Raw genomic sequence first — 14,294 nt, forward strand, 5'->3', positions numbered from 1 at the left:
CTGTGACTACTTCTGGGGAGCTGTCTGTGTTTCTTTGTTTAGGGGAAGGTTTGACATACACATTCTGTTATCCAAGTTAGGACTACAACATCCCTCACCCATAACTATTCAAGTAGTGTTATTTTGGATTTCTTTTCTTCTTTGGTGTTGCTGATTATATTTGAAGAAATATGCACGTCTATAGACTAGCTATGTTAGATGGAAGTTTGATTGCCTTATTGTTTATAAGATACTATCACAGACAGACATTCTGCATCAATCAGGCCAGATTTTGCAATCTGGTAATTAATCAGATAAGGGATAGAGGACAAAATGGCGGACATTCATGCTCTATCTGTCCGGGATGATGTCACTGTTCAAAATTGAGTGGTTCATTCCTAAAGTATATGGCTGTAAGGCTTGAAATCTATCTTAATTGACAGGTTTGATTTGTCCCAGCCTGGATCAATGGGGAGAGATACATGTAATTGAGACTGGTATCTTTTGTTCACCATTTCCTTTTTGCTGTACCGCTATACAAGTTGGAGGCTATAAGGACTCCATGAAATGTTGTTTCTTGCATAAAAACTTTTCATCAAAAATCATTGTGCTGGTTAAGAAAGTTACTTCAAAAAACTGCTAGGGTTTGGGACCTTTTTAATTCTGGAACAGATACTGTGGAGTTGAGTAAAGCACTGGTGAGAAGTCAAGCATGCTATGACTGTACTCATTCTGTGGAATGTTCATTCTGCCTCTGTGATTTCTGTTTCTTATTAAATGCTAATTAGTAGGTTTCGGTCTGATCTATATGGCCTGATAGCTTGTTATCTTCTGTCAGTTTTAAAGTGATCAGAAGTTATCTGTTCTGTTTTCAGTTTACGTATCAAAGGGGAAAAAAGTTCATCATTCGCCCTAGGGCACACTACATCCTCTATGCTTGCTGTATAAGAAAGCATTTCACAACTTCAGGATGTCTCAAAGCCCTTCACAGCCAATTAAGTAATTTTGAAGTGTAGTCACTGTTTTACTAGTGAGAAACGTGGCAGCTAAATTCTGCATGGCAAGGTCCCACAAACAGCAATGAGATAAATGACCAGATAATCTTTTTTTAATAATGTTGGTTGAGGGATAAATATTGGCCAGGACACCGTGAGAACTCCCCAGCTCTTAGCGCTGTGGGATCTTTTACGTCCATCTGAGAGGGCAGACGGACGTCAGTTTAACATCTCTTAAAAAAGGAACCTCTGACAACGCAGCATTCCCCCAGTACTGCACTTAAGTGTCAGTTGAGATTATGTGCTCAAGTCCTGACTCGGAGGTGGGAGTGCTACCATTGATCCAAGGCTGACACTTCAAGGGTTTCAGGTCCACGTCCTGATGAAAGGTCACGGACCTGCAACGTTAAACCGACCTTCCTCGCTCCACGGATACTACTATCTGCCTTGCTAGATATTTTCATCACTTTGTTTTTATTTCACATTTCCAGCATTTTGCTTTCTGTTATGACATTTTAAGGGCAAATTTAGGTTCACAGGAATTGCGTGCTGGCCTTTGTCAGCTAAGGTTTGTGTTGACCATGGGTAGAAAGTATCAGGAAAGAGCCCAGATGATATAAACTGCACTCAGGACACTTGCTGTAATATGTGGCCATCATGATGAGTAGAATGGGCCTATACTCTCTTGAGTTTAGAAGAATGAGAGGTGATCTCATTGAAACATATAAGATTCTGAAGGGGCTTGATAGGGTAGATACTGAGAAGATGTTTCCCCTGGCTGGAGAGTCTAGAACTAGGGGACAGAGTCTCAGGATAAGGGGTCGGACATTTAAGACTGAGATGAGGAGGAATTTCTTCAGTCAGAGGGTTGTGAATCTTTGGAAATCTCTACCCCAGAGGGCTGTGGATGCTCAGTCATTGAATATATTCAAGGCTGAGATGGATAGATTTTTGGACACTAGGAGAATGAAGGGATATGGGGATCGGGCAGGAAAGTGGAGTTGAGGTCGAAGATCAGCCATGATCTTATTGAATGGGAGAGCAGGCTGGAGGGGCCGTATGGCCTCCTCCTATTTCTTATGATGTAGGGCAACTCCAGGCAAACTATATCCAGTGACCCAGCTTTTAGAGACCCAGAAAGTAATTGGAAACAGGGAGCTTTCTAGACTGAGAAGAGCTTGAATATATTTGTAGAAATATTCACACAAACTTAACACGTTGAAAGCCTCCCTCAGGAAGATGGTGGAGGTTCCTCCGCTCCGCTCCGGCCTCGGCCCACCGGCCAGCCTCTTGTTCCACTCCAGGGCCGTGGAGCAACGGATTCGTTTCACTGTAAGTAACCGAGCCCGAGGCTGCTGTTCACCAAACTCCCGCCGGGGCACATGACAGCGGGGCGGGGGAGCCGGGAGCCGGATCCGGCCAAGTCCTCCAGACAAAAGCTCGGCTCACAACCCACGGCGGACGGAGCGGGCCCGGCCCATAGGTAGGTCCCGGTCAGTAGGTAGGTAAGCCCGGCTCAGTCGGCGGCTCAGCCCGGGGGTTTCAGTCCCCGGCCCTGCGCCGTGTGACAGGTCGGCTCTTCCTTGTCCGCGTCGGGCCGCTTTTCTCCGGTTCTTAGGAGCGCCGAGCCGATCGCTGGAGGCCTCGCTGTGTCCGATAACTAACTAACTACCCATCAGTAACTATCTCATGACCACTAACTACCGATCAGTAACTATCTCATGACCACTAACTACCGATCAGTAACTATCTCATGGCCACTAACTACCCACCAGTAACTATCTCATGACCACTAACTACCGATCAGTAACTATCTCATGACCACTAACTACCGATCAGTAACTATCTCATGGCCACTAACTACCGATCAGTAACTAACTATCCATCCCACAATCACTAACTACTGCCTAGTTACTAACTACCACCCAGTAACTAACTTGCCGTGCCAGTAACTCTGACGCGGGTTACACACAGAGGACACTGTTGCTAACGATGTACTCGGTGTCTCCCCGGTTATATCCACCAATGTGGAACACTCACTCCGACTGCGACATACTCACTTTAGTTGCTTTTATATTGTGGGTGGGGATATCAGGGAAGTGGTGAGATCATAGCTTGTTTAAACAATCAGAACTTTATTTATTTTTAAGAGTCAGATGCATGGGTTCACTTACGCTGCCCCTTTTGCGCAGTCATCCAAAAGTGACTGTAAAACAACAATTTGCAGTTATAGAAACTTACAGCACAGAAGGAGGCCATTCGTGCCTGTGCCGACTCTTTGAAAGAACTATCCAATTATTCCTATTTCCTAGCTCTTTTCCCATGGCCCTGCAAATTTTTCCTTTTCAAATATGTATCCAATTCCCTTTTGAAAGTTAGTATTGAATCTGCTTCCACACCCTTTCAGGCTGTGCATTTCAGATCATAGCAATTGGCTGCGTTAAAAAAAAATCTCATCTTCACCCTGGTTCTTCTGCCAATTATCTTAAACCTGTGTTCTCTGGTTACCAATCCTTCTGCTCGTGGAAACAGTTTCTCCCAATCTACTCTATTAAAACCCCCTCAGTATTTTGAACACCTCTATCAAATCTCCCCATAACCTTTTCTGCTTTAAGAACAATCACAGCTTCTCTCGACTCTCCATATAACTGAAGCCCCCATCCCTGGTATTATTCTGGTAAACCTCCTCTGCACCCTCTCCAAGGCCTTAGCATCCTTCCTAAAGTGTGGTGCCCAGAATTGGACACAATACTCCATCTGAGGCCTAATCAGTGATTTATAAAGGTTTACCACAACTTCCTTGCTTTTGTACTTTGCCTCTATTTATAAATCCAAGGATCCCACAAGCTATTTTGTGGAGATGCCGGTGATGGACTGGAGTGGACAAATGTAAGGAGTCTTACAACACCAGGTTATAGTCCAACCTGGTGTTGTAAGACTCCTTACAAGATATTTTTTTTTTTCAAAAAATATACTTTATTCATAAAATTTGCAGCAGTACATACAATACAGTTGTCATATCACTTTCCAAACGTACACAATACAGATTATACAATTTGCAGGTTACGTCAAGTACAGTTCAATGAACACATTGGACATAATTACAGTTCATGACACTCTAGGGTGTCTCATTGCATCATACTCAACACAGATTATTGCTTACAGATTCATTTCAGATTCATTACAGGTACATTACAGCAATTTGAATTTTACATTCTGCCCGAGGGGGTTTTTCCCTGATTGCAGCCCCTCGGTTTACAATGGCGGGAAGGCTCTAAACGGTTGCCTTTCCCCACAGGGCCTTTGCGGCGGCCGCACCCATCCTCAGTGCATCCCTCAGCACGTAGTCCTGGACCTTGGAATGTGCCAGTCTGCAACACTCAGTCGAGGACAGCTCCTTGTGCTGGAAGACCAGCAAGTTTCGGGCAGACCAAAGGGCGTCTTTCACCGAGTTGATGGTCTTCCAGCAGCAGCTGATGTCCGTCTCAGTGTGCGTCCCCGGGAACAGCCCGTAGAGCACAGAAACCTGTGTTACGGAACTGCTCGGGACGAACCTGGACAGATACCACTGCATCTCTCTCCAGACCTTCTTTGCAAAGGCACATTCCATAAGGAGATGGGTGACGGTCTCGTCTCCACCGCAGCCTCCTCTGGGACAGCGCGCGGTGGCGCTGAGAGTCCGGGAGTGCATGAAGGATCTGACGGGAAGGGCCCTTCTCACCACCAGCCAAGCAAGGTCTTGGTGCTTGTTTGAAAGCTCTGGCGATGAGGCGTTCTGCCAAATGACATTGACAGTCTGCTCGGGGAACCAACCGACAGGATCCACCATCTCCTTTTCCCGCAGGGTCTCGAGGACGTTACGTGCGGACCACTTGCTGATCGCCTTGTGGTCAAAGGTGTTTTCCTGCACAAACCTTTCCACGAAGGACAGGTGGGGCGGAACGGTCCAACTGGACGGAGCGTTCCGTGGCAGCGTGGCCAGGCCCATCCTTCTCAACACCGGGGACAGGTAGAACCTCAGCACGTAGTGACACTTTGTGTTTGCGTACTGAGGGTCTATGCACAGCTTGATGCAGTCGCACACAAAGGTGGCCATCAGGATGAGGGCCACGTTGGGCACGCCTTTCCCTCCTTTCTCTGGCGATTTGTACATCGTGACCCTGCGGACACGGTCCATTTTTGATCTCCAGACAAAGTGGAAGATGGCTCGGGTGACTGTCGCGGCGCAGGAGCGAGGTATGGGCCAGACCTGCGCCACGTACAGCAACACCGAGAGCACCTCGCACCTGATGACCAGGTTCTTGCCCACGATCGAGAGGGATCGTTGATGCCACAGTCCCAGTTTCTGCTTAACCTTGGAGATACGCTCCTCCCAGTTTTTGGTGCACGCCCCGGCCCCCCCGAACCAGATCCCCAGCACCTTCAGGTAATCTGACCTGACGGTGAAGGGGACAAAGGATCGGTCGGTCCAGTTCCCAAAGAACATGGCCTCACTCTTGCTACGATTTACCCTGGCCCCCGAGGCCAGTTCGAAACGGTCGCAGATGCTCATCAATCTGCGGACCGACAGCTGATCCGAGCAAAAGACGGCGACGTCATCCATGTACAGGGAGGCCTTGACCTGAGTGCCTCCGCTGCCTGGGATCGTCACCCCTCTTATGCCCGCATCCCTCCTGATGGACTCGGCAAAGGGTTCGATGCAACACACGAACAAGATGGAGGAGAGAGGACAGCCCTGCCTGACTCCAGATTTGATCAGAAAGCTTTCTGATTCCCACCCGTTGATTGAAACTGCGCTACTGATGTTTGTGTAGAGCAGTTGGATCCAATTGCGGATTCCCTCCCCAAACCCCATTTTGGAGAGCACGTCCATCATGTACGTGTGGGATATTCTGTCAAAGGCCTTCTCCTGGTCCAGGCTGATCAGGCAGGTGTTCACCCCCCTGTCCTGTACGTAGGCAATCGTATCCCTGAGTAGCGCCAGGCTATCAGAGATCTTCCTGCCGGGTACGGTGCAGGTCTGATCGGGGTGGATCACCACCTCCAGGGCTGACTTGACCCGATTGGCGATGACCTTGGACAGAATTTTGTAGTCCACGTTAAGTAGTGAGATGGGTCGCCAATTTTTGATTTCTTCCCTCTCCCCCTTCCGTTTGTAGATGAGGGTGATGATGCCTTTCCTCATGGAGTCTGACATGCTGCCTTACAAGATATTTTAACAGCCTTACAAACTTGTCCTGCCACCTTCAAAGATTTGTGTATGTGAATCCCCACGTCTGTTTCTGCACCCCCTTTAAAATTGTGCTATTTAGTTTATATTGCATCTCCATCATTCTTTCAAAATTCATCACTTCACATTTCTCTGCATTAAATTTCATCTGACGTGTCTGCCCTTTTCACCAGTCTGCCTATGTCCTCCTGAAGTCTGCTACTATCTCTACCCTCTCCTCCTGTTAGTATATTACAGGAGTTATTGTTTCACTGAAGAAAAAGACCTTAATGCACTTATCCCTGTGCATAAATATCAAAATCAGGGAACTGTTGCTAATGAAATTTGCGTGATCAAAAAGAGTGTGACTGTCACAAGCCAATTTAAACACTGTTTATTTTTAAAAGTCAGACACATGAAAGAACCAGTAATACTGCCATTGTTGCATCACTGTGAAGCAATTTCCATTTTGCATCAATGCAAAAGTAACAATGCAACAACAGTTGGATCCCAATCTGAGTGAAGCAGTGTGACATGCCTCCGCGAGACTGTCTCTCACTGCTAAGGTTTGACACTGCAGCGATACAACTCTAGTGTATCCTCTGAGATCTCTGCACTCCTCCAATTCTTGCCTCTTGCGCATCCCCAATTTTAATCGCTCCACCATTGGCGGGCGTGCCTTCAGCTGCCTAGGTCCTAAGCTCTGGAAATCCCTCTCTAAACCTCTCCGCCTCTCTACCTCTCTCTCCTTCTTTATGATGCTCCTTAAAACCTACCTCTTTGACCAAACCTCCTGTGAAGCGCCTTGGGGCATTTTACTACGTTAAAGGCACTATATAAATGCAAGTTGTTGTTGTAGTGAGGTGTGAATCCTGGTTTATAAAGTGTTCATAGGATCCCTTGGACCTCCTTGTCATTTTATAACCTTACGTCGAGTTGTGCTAAATGTTCTGAGTGCCAACAGTGCCCAAGCTCTCAAAACAGTTAAAATGTAATAGTTGGAAATGGATCTCTGCTCATTCATATATATGGTCGGGTAGTTGTTACTGGACTAGTATTGGTCAGTTAAGCCATATATCTTAAGGTCTTCAATCACTATCACCTTTATTACCCTTTTATTTCATTAAACTACTCTGTACAGTAATTGTATAAGTAGTTTTTATATAAAAAGCTGTTACATTTTGTTTGTAGGTAACATAACAAATAACAATGCTTATCTTTATACAGTGTCTTATTGTAATAAAACATCTCAAAGTGCTTCACAGACAACAAATTGGTTTTGGAATGCAGTAATTATTATTGTGTAGTCAAAACCTTTAGAAACCTTTAATTCAGTCTTGGGAGTTCTAGGCCCAAAAGTAGTGACAACCATGTGACTGAGAGACATGAGTCGGGATTGGTTAATGTACAGTAATAGCTTCATGGAAATTTTGACAGTTCTGCTTGGAGAAGATTGTCAGTATATATTTCTTATGTGGGCTCTAATCTACTGTTACTCAATATAAATCATTTTAGAAAAACAAAAATATGGGTCTGCAGTTGATTGTAGAATGCTGAGGCTTCATTGCTTTGGTTTTTGTTATATGAACCATTGAATTACAGCTTTTATCTTACATTAAGTATTGAGATACTCTACCGGTTGGTCATTGAAAAGATGACCCACCTATGAGGAAATAATTGCAGCTGAATGTTGTTGCTAGGGTTACTAGCTTTGTGGGTGGTGTTCTATTTCAGAGAATCAAGTTTCATGCATTTGAATATTTCCTGATTGGATGAGAGCAACAATTCCAGCAAACTTACAGTAACTAGGATAATTAGTGGAGAAAGACAGACTGCACCGTGAACATCAGGGGGAAAAAAATCAAGGAATGACTAACTTCATATGTATTATTTTAACAGAATGCAGTGTTAATCTAGATTGTAAATTTTGACCAGCCAAAGTTTTCAAGCAAAAAAAATTAATGTGACCATATTTAGATAGACTTTTTATTGAAAGTTAAATGATTATTCATTTTTTAAGAAAAAGCCACAACTGTATATAGGATTATCAGATCGGAGTGATTCATAATAATTTAAATACTATGGATAGACTGGAGAAGCTGGGGTTGTTTTCCTCAGAGCAGAGAAGGTTGAGAGGAGATTTGATAGAGGTGTTCAAAATCATGAAGGGTCTAGACAGAATAGATAGAGAGAATCTGTTCCCATTGACAGAAGGGTCAAGAACCAGAGGACATAGATTTAAGGTGATTGGCAAAAGAACCAAAGGCAGCATGAGGAAATCTTTTTTACACAGCGAGTGGTTATGATCTGGAATGCACTGCCTGAGGGGTGGTGGAGGCAGATTCAATCATGGCTTTTAAAAGGGAATTGGATAAGTACTTGAAGGGAAAGAATTTGCAGGGCTATGGGGATAGGGCGAGGGAGTTGGACTAGCTGGATTGCTCTTGCAGAGAGCCGGCATGGACTCAATGGGCCGAATGGGCTCCTTCCGTGCTGTAACCATTCTATGATTCTATAACAATGAATATAATTATAGCATTTTGCTGTTTATATTCCTAAATTAAATTGGTGTTTTTTGTGATTTATATAAAACTTTATGGTGCTCCTGAAGATGTCATTAAACCTTGAAACTTGCAGAAGAACCTGCACTACTTGGTTCCATTCTCTTGCTCTGTGTTTCTCACTGACACTGATCTCTTTCCCTATTCCTCGTGACTAAGTTCTCTGGCAACTCCTAGCTATAACTGTCACTAACATAGTTTTAAAAGTACAGGTAATTAATAATTCTGAGATTAAGTGTGATTTTAAACAGAAATACTAATATGACTTGTATAAAAATTGTAATGATACAGGTAAACACAACAGTGGATTATTGTGAGTCAACATTTTATACACTCAAAAAGATTAATCCTTGATTTATGTAGATAATGTAGAGTATACAGAACACAAGTTAAGAAGTTAGAGAGGCACAATAATTACAAAAGAAATTTAACACAGTGAAGAGAATTATTCAAAAGACTGGGGTTCATGTAATGCTAAAGTAGTTTAGAAACATCACTGAGGCCTGAGATAAGATTACATAGTGAATAACCGATTCTCAGGAGAGACTGTCAGACAGTATCATCCAGGATTTGAAGTTCGGGCAATTTGTAATTTATCTGATCCCTGAGATGAGATTTACTGTCTCGAAATCATTCCCATGCGTGTATTAATGAATGCACTGGAATTGATGGAGGCAGTCAGTCTTCATTTCCAATTTTTTATGTCAGAGGCAGGTGTCATTGGGGGACATGGATGGCTAGGATTTGCTGTGATGCCCTCCCTGATGTGTAAACAATTGTGTCTTAATCATTGCATCTTTGTTACAAATGTGCACACAGCAATGAGTCAAAAAAAGCAATGAGATAAATGACTAGATAATCTGATTTAGTGGTGTTGGTTGAAGGATAAATATTGGCCAGGCTACCAGGAGAACTCCCCTGTTCTTCTTCAAAAAAATCCAAAAGCACTATAACATCCACCTGAGAGGGTAGACTGGGCCTCAGTTTAATGTCCCATCTGAAAGACGGCACCTCCGACAGTATAGCACTCCCTCAGTACTGCACTGAAGTGCCAGCCTGGATTATACGCTCAAGTCTCTGTAGTGGGGCTTGAATGCACGACCTTCTGACTCAGGCAAGAGTGCTACCAACTGAGCCAAGGTTGACATGGGTGAAACCAAACACTCTTGTAATGTAGCCACGTCAATAGCACTGAAGTCCCACAGCCAATCAGTCCCTTATCGTCCCTGTAATTTGTTATATAACCTCACCCACTGAGTTATAGCCCTACACTAACCCCTGCCAAAAACAAATTGTGCTGATCTGCATTGTCTGATTCTGCAATTGTATCATTCCACTGTTTTTAAAAAAACCTTTTTAAGCTGCTTCAACAAATAGTATTCTAAAGCCATGCAGCTGTATAAATAGAATATACAGGGATAGGGTTGCCAACCCTCCAGGATTGTCCTGGAGCCTCCAGGGACTGAAGGTTAATCTCCTGGACATTGCTGCGAGCAGCCCAGAAGAAAAACGTAAAACAAAGTGAGTGTTTTTAAAATTTTCTTTGAACACTTTTGTTTGTTCTAAAAATATTGGAGAAAAAAGGCTGTTTGGGCAGGATGGTTGGAGGCAGAGGGTCACGTAATGAAACCTCCAGGAATACATCCAATCAGAGTTGGCAACCCTAATCAGGGACAGGTGGTTTATAGTCTGCATCATTCGTGAGATATTGAGCAAGCCCAGAAAGGTGGTTCATTTTCATAAGCCACTGAACTTCTATGTATCCTTTATGTAACTTACCATCTGTTATGTGCTATTTTATGTAATTCATTGTTAAAACAACCTACATTTAAAGCAAGGATGACAAGGTTAAATCTCACGGGATCCAAGGTGAGGTAGCCAATTGGATACAACATTGGCTTGACGACAGAAGACAGAGGGTGGGTGTAGAGGGTTGTTTTTCAAATTGGAGGCCTGTGACCAGCGGTGTGCCTCAGGGATCGGTGCTGGGTCCGCTGTTGTTATTTATATTAATGATTTGGATGAGAATTTAGGAGGCATGGTTAGTAAGTTTGCAGATGACACCAAGATTGGTGGCATCGTGGACAGTGAAGAAGGTTATCTAGGATGGCAACGGGATCTTGATAAATTGGGCCAGTGGGCCGATGAATGGCAGATGGAGTTTAATTTAGATAAATGTGAGGTGATGCATTTTGGGAGATCAAATCGGGCCAGGACCTACTCCGTTAATTGTAGGGCGTTGGGGAGAGTTATAGAACAAAGAGATCTAGGAGTACAGGTTCATAGCTCCTTGAAAGTGGAGTCACAGGTGGATAGGGTGGTGAAGAAGGCATTCAGCTTGCTTGGTTTCATTGGTCAGAACATTGAATACAGGAGTTGGGATGTCTTGTTGAAGTTGTACATGTTGTAAACTTCTATGATTCTATGACTATTGACAAAAACACTTGGAAACCTTCAATGCGAAGTGTTGGTTGATGGCAGCCAGACATTTGCTGGTTGTGGTAAAATTATTAACAAACAACGCATACACTGGGTGCTTTAGTAATCTGGTGAGACTGAACCATCTCTCAGCTCCAATTTTCAGAAATATGTCATTGACTAACATATAACCAGTATTATATCCACTTGCAGTAACAGAATAAAATGTGTCCAGCAGCAATATGCTATGTTCCAGCAGATGTCTATGCACCCTTTCCTGGAACCCACTGTATCTAGTTATGCCGTGGTGAAGGTCTTTGGGTTTGTGCAGTTAAGTTGTCTTTAGTGAGATAATTCTCAGTTGTTCAGCCACCATAAATACTGGACATGAACTGTGATGTTTATTAAACTTGCCCCCATGAGGAAACATTTTGTTTCATTTTGCAATTATAGAATCATAGAATCATAGAAGTTACAACATGGAAACAGGCCCTTCGGCCCAACATGTCCATGTCGCCCAGTTTATACCACTAAGCTAGTCCCAATTGCCTGCACTTGGCCCATATCCCTCTATACCCATCTTACCCATGTAACTGTCCAAATGCTTTTTAAAAGACAAAATTGTACCCGCCTCTACTACTGCCTCTGGCAGCTCGTTCCAGACACTCACCACCCTTTGAGTGAAAAAATTGCCCCTCTGGACCCTTTTGTATCTCTCCCCTCTCACCTTAAATCTATGCCCCCTCGTTATAGACTCCCCTACCTTTGGGAAAAGATTTTGACTATCTACCTTATCTATGCCCCTCATTATTTTATGGACTTCTATAAGATCACCCCTTAACCTCCTACTCTCCAGGGAAAAAAGTCCCAGTCTGTCTAACCTCTCCCTGTAAGTCAAACCATCAAGTCCCGGTAGCATCCTAGTAAATCTTTTCTGCACTCTTTCTAGTTTAATAATATCCTTTCTATAATAGGGTGACCAGAACTGTACACAGTACTCCAAGTGTGGCCTCACCAATGCCCTGTACAACTTCAACAAGACATCCCAACTCCTGCATTCAATGTTCTGACCAATGAAACCAAGCATGCCGAATGCCTTCTTCACCACCCTATCCACCTGTGACTCCACTTTCAAGGAGCTATGAACCTGTACTCCTAGATCTCTTTGTTCTATAACTCTCCCCAACGCCCTACCATTAACGGAGTAGGTCCTGGCCCGATTCGATCTACCAAAATGCATCACCTCACATTTATCTAAATTAAACTCCATCTGCCATTCATCGGCCCACTGGCCCAATTTATCAAGATCCCGTTGCAATCCTAGATAACCTTCTTCACTGTCCACAATGCCACCAATCTTGGTGTCATCTGCAAACTTACTAACCATGCCTTCTAAATTCTCATCCAAATCATTAATATAAATAACAAATAACAGCGGACCCAGCACCGATCCCTGAGGCACACCGCTGGACACAGGCATCCAGTTTGAAAAACAACCCTCTACAACCACCCTCTGTCTTCTGTCGTCAAGCCAATTTTGTATCCAATTGACTACCTCACCTTGGATCCCATGAGATTTAACCTTATGTAACAACCTACCATGCGGTACCTTGTCAAATGCTTTGCTGAAGTCCATGAAGACCACGTCAACTGCACAGCCCTCATCTATCTTCTTCGTTACCCCTTCAAAAAACTCAATCAAATTCGTGAGACATGATTTTCCTCTCACAAAACCATGCTGACTGTTCCTAATTAGTCCCTGCCTCTCCAAATGCCTGTAGATCCTGTCCCTCAGAATACCCTCTAACAACTTACCCACTACAGATGTCAGGCTCACTGGTCTGTAGTTCCCAGGCTTTTCCCTGCCGCCCTTCTTAAACAAAGGCACAACATTTGCTACCCTCCAATCTTCAGGCACCTCACCTGTAGCGGTGGATGATTCAAATATCTCTGCTAGGGGACCCGCAATTTCCTCCCTAACCTCCCATAACGTCCTGGGATACATTTCATCAGGTCCCGGAGATTTATCTACCTTGATGCGCATTAAGACTTCCAGCACCTCCCTCTCTGTAATATGTACACTCCTCAAGACATCACTATTTATTTCCCCAAGTTCCCTAACATCCATGCCTTTCTCAACCGTAAATACCGATGTGAAATATTCATTCAGGATCTCACCCATCTCTTGTGGTTCCGCACATAGATGACCTTGTTGATCCTTAAGAGGCCCTACTCTCTCCCTAGTTACCCTTTTGCCCGTTATGTATTTGTAGAAGCTCTTTGGATTCACCTTTGCCTGATCTGCCAAAGCAATCTCATATCCCCTTTTTGCCCTCCTGATTTCTCTCTTAACTCTACTCCGGCAATCTCTATACTCTTCCAGGGATCCACTTGATCCCAGCTGCCTATGCATGTCATATGCCTCCTTCTTCTTTTTGACTAGTGCCTCAATCTCCCGAGTCATCCAAGGTTCCCTACTTCTACCAGCCTTGCCCTTCACTTTATAAAGAATGTGGATATGTACATATCCTTATAATGGTTGATAGATGGCCCTGCCTCACCTCACTGCTAAACAAACAAATTGACTTCTGTACTGCCAGTATGTTAAAGAAAGAACTTGCATTTATATAGCACCGTTCACAACCTCAGAACACCCCAAAGCACTTTACAGCCAATGAAGTGCTTTTAAAATGTAGTCACTGTTATAATGTAATGTTACAAGAACATCTTGTCTACTTGTAACTTACTGTATGAGTTTGAATTTTCAAAGCTCATGATCTCGGATGTAAATCGTATGCAATGTTAAACTCACAGATTTTAATCTGTTATGCAATGTTTACTCCTGTTTTCATAATCCCATCTTTATACTATATTTAGCATGTGGTTCATGAATTGTTGAAAATCTGGAATTTGATTTGGAAGAAAGAATTCTGCTAATGTTTTTAGTGATTTTGTAATTATGTAAATATCTATGCATTTAACAAGTTTAGAAATTGCATTATTAATGATAATGCAAAGCATTTTTAATATCGGTGTATTACTGTAGATACCTTCATTTTGTTTCATTTTGCAGTTATATATTTTTCCTTATAATTGTTGATAGATGGCTCTGCCTCATCGCTCCTAAACAAA

General features: G+C 43.5%; 2 protein-coding genes across 4 annotated transcripts in view; one reads left to right on the forward strand and one right to left on the reverse strand.

The window, feature by feature from the left end:
* enkur (enkurin, TRPC channel interacting protein) overlaps nucleotides 1-14,294 on the reverse strand; it is a 94,509-nt gene that overhangs the window by 72,545 nt on the left and 7,670 nt on the right. The gene's annotated exons all lie outside the window — the stretch shown is intronic.
* The window catches only part of LOC137343811 (threonine synthase-like 1), a 120,405-nt gene continuing 108,051 nt past the window's right edge, over nucleotides 1,941-14,294 (forward strand). For 2 of the 3 annotated variants that reach the window (XR_010967900.1, XM_068007135.1), the window contains exon 1: nucleotides 1,941-2,306. The gene's annotated coding sequence lies outside the window, so the exon portion shown is untranslated. Of the gene's footprint in view, nucleotides 2,458-14,294 lie in introns of all 3 variants that reach the window. The other variant, XM_068007134.1, reaches the window with a different exon arrangement.

Source organism: Heptranchias perlo, chromosome 2 (genome assembly GCF_035084215.1).
Source record: "Heptranchias perlo isolate sHepPer1 chromosome 2, sHepPer1.hap1, whole genome shotgun sequence".
NCBI classification, from domain to species: domain Eukaryota; kingdom Metazoa; phylum Chordata; class Chondrichthyes; order Hexanchiformes; family Hexanchidae; genus Heptranchias; species Heptranchias perlo.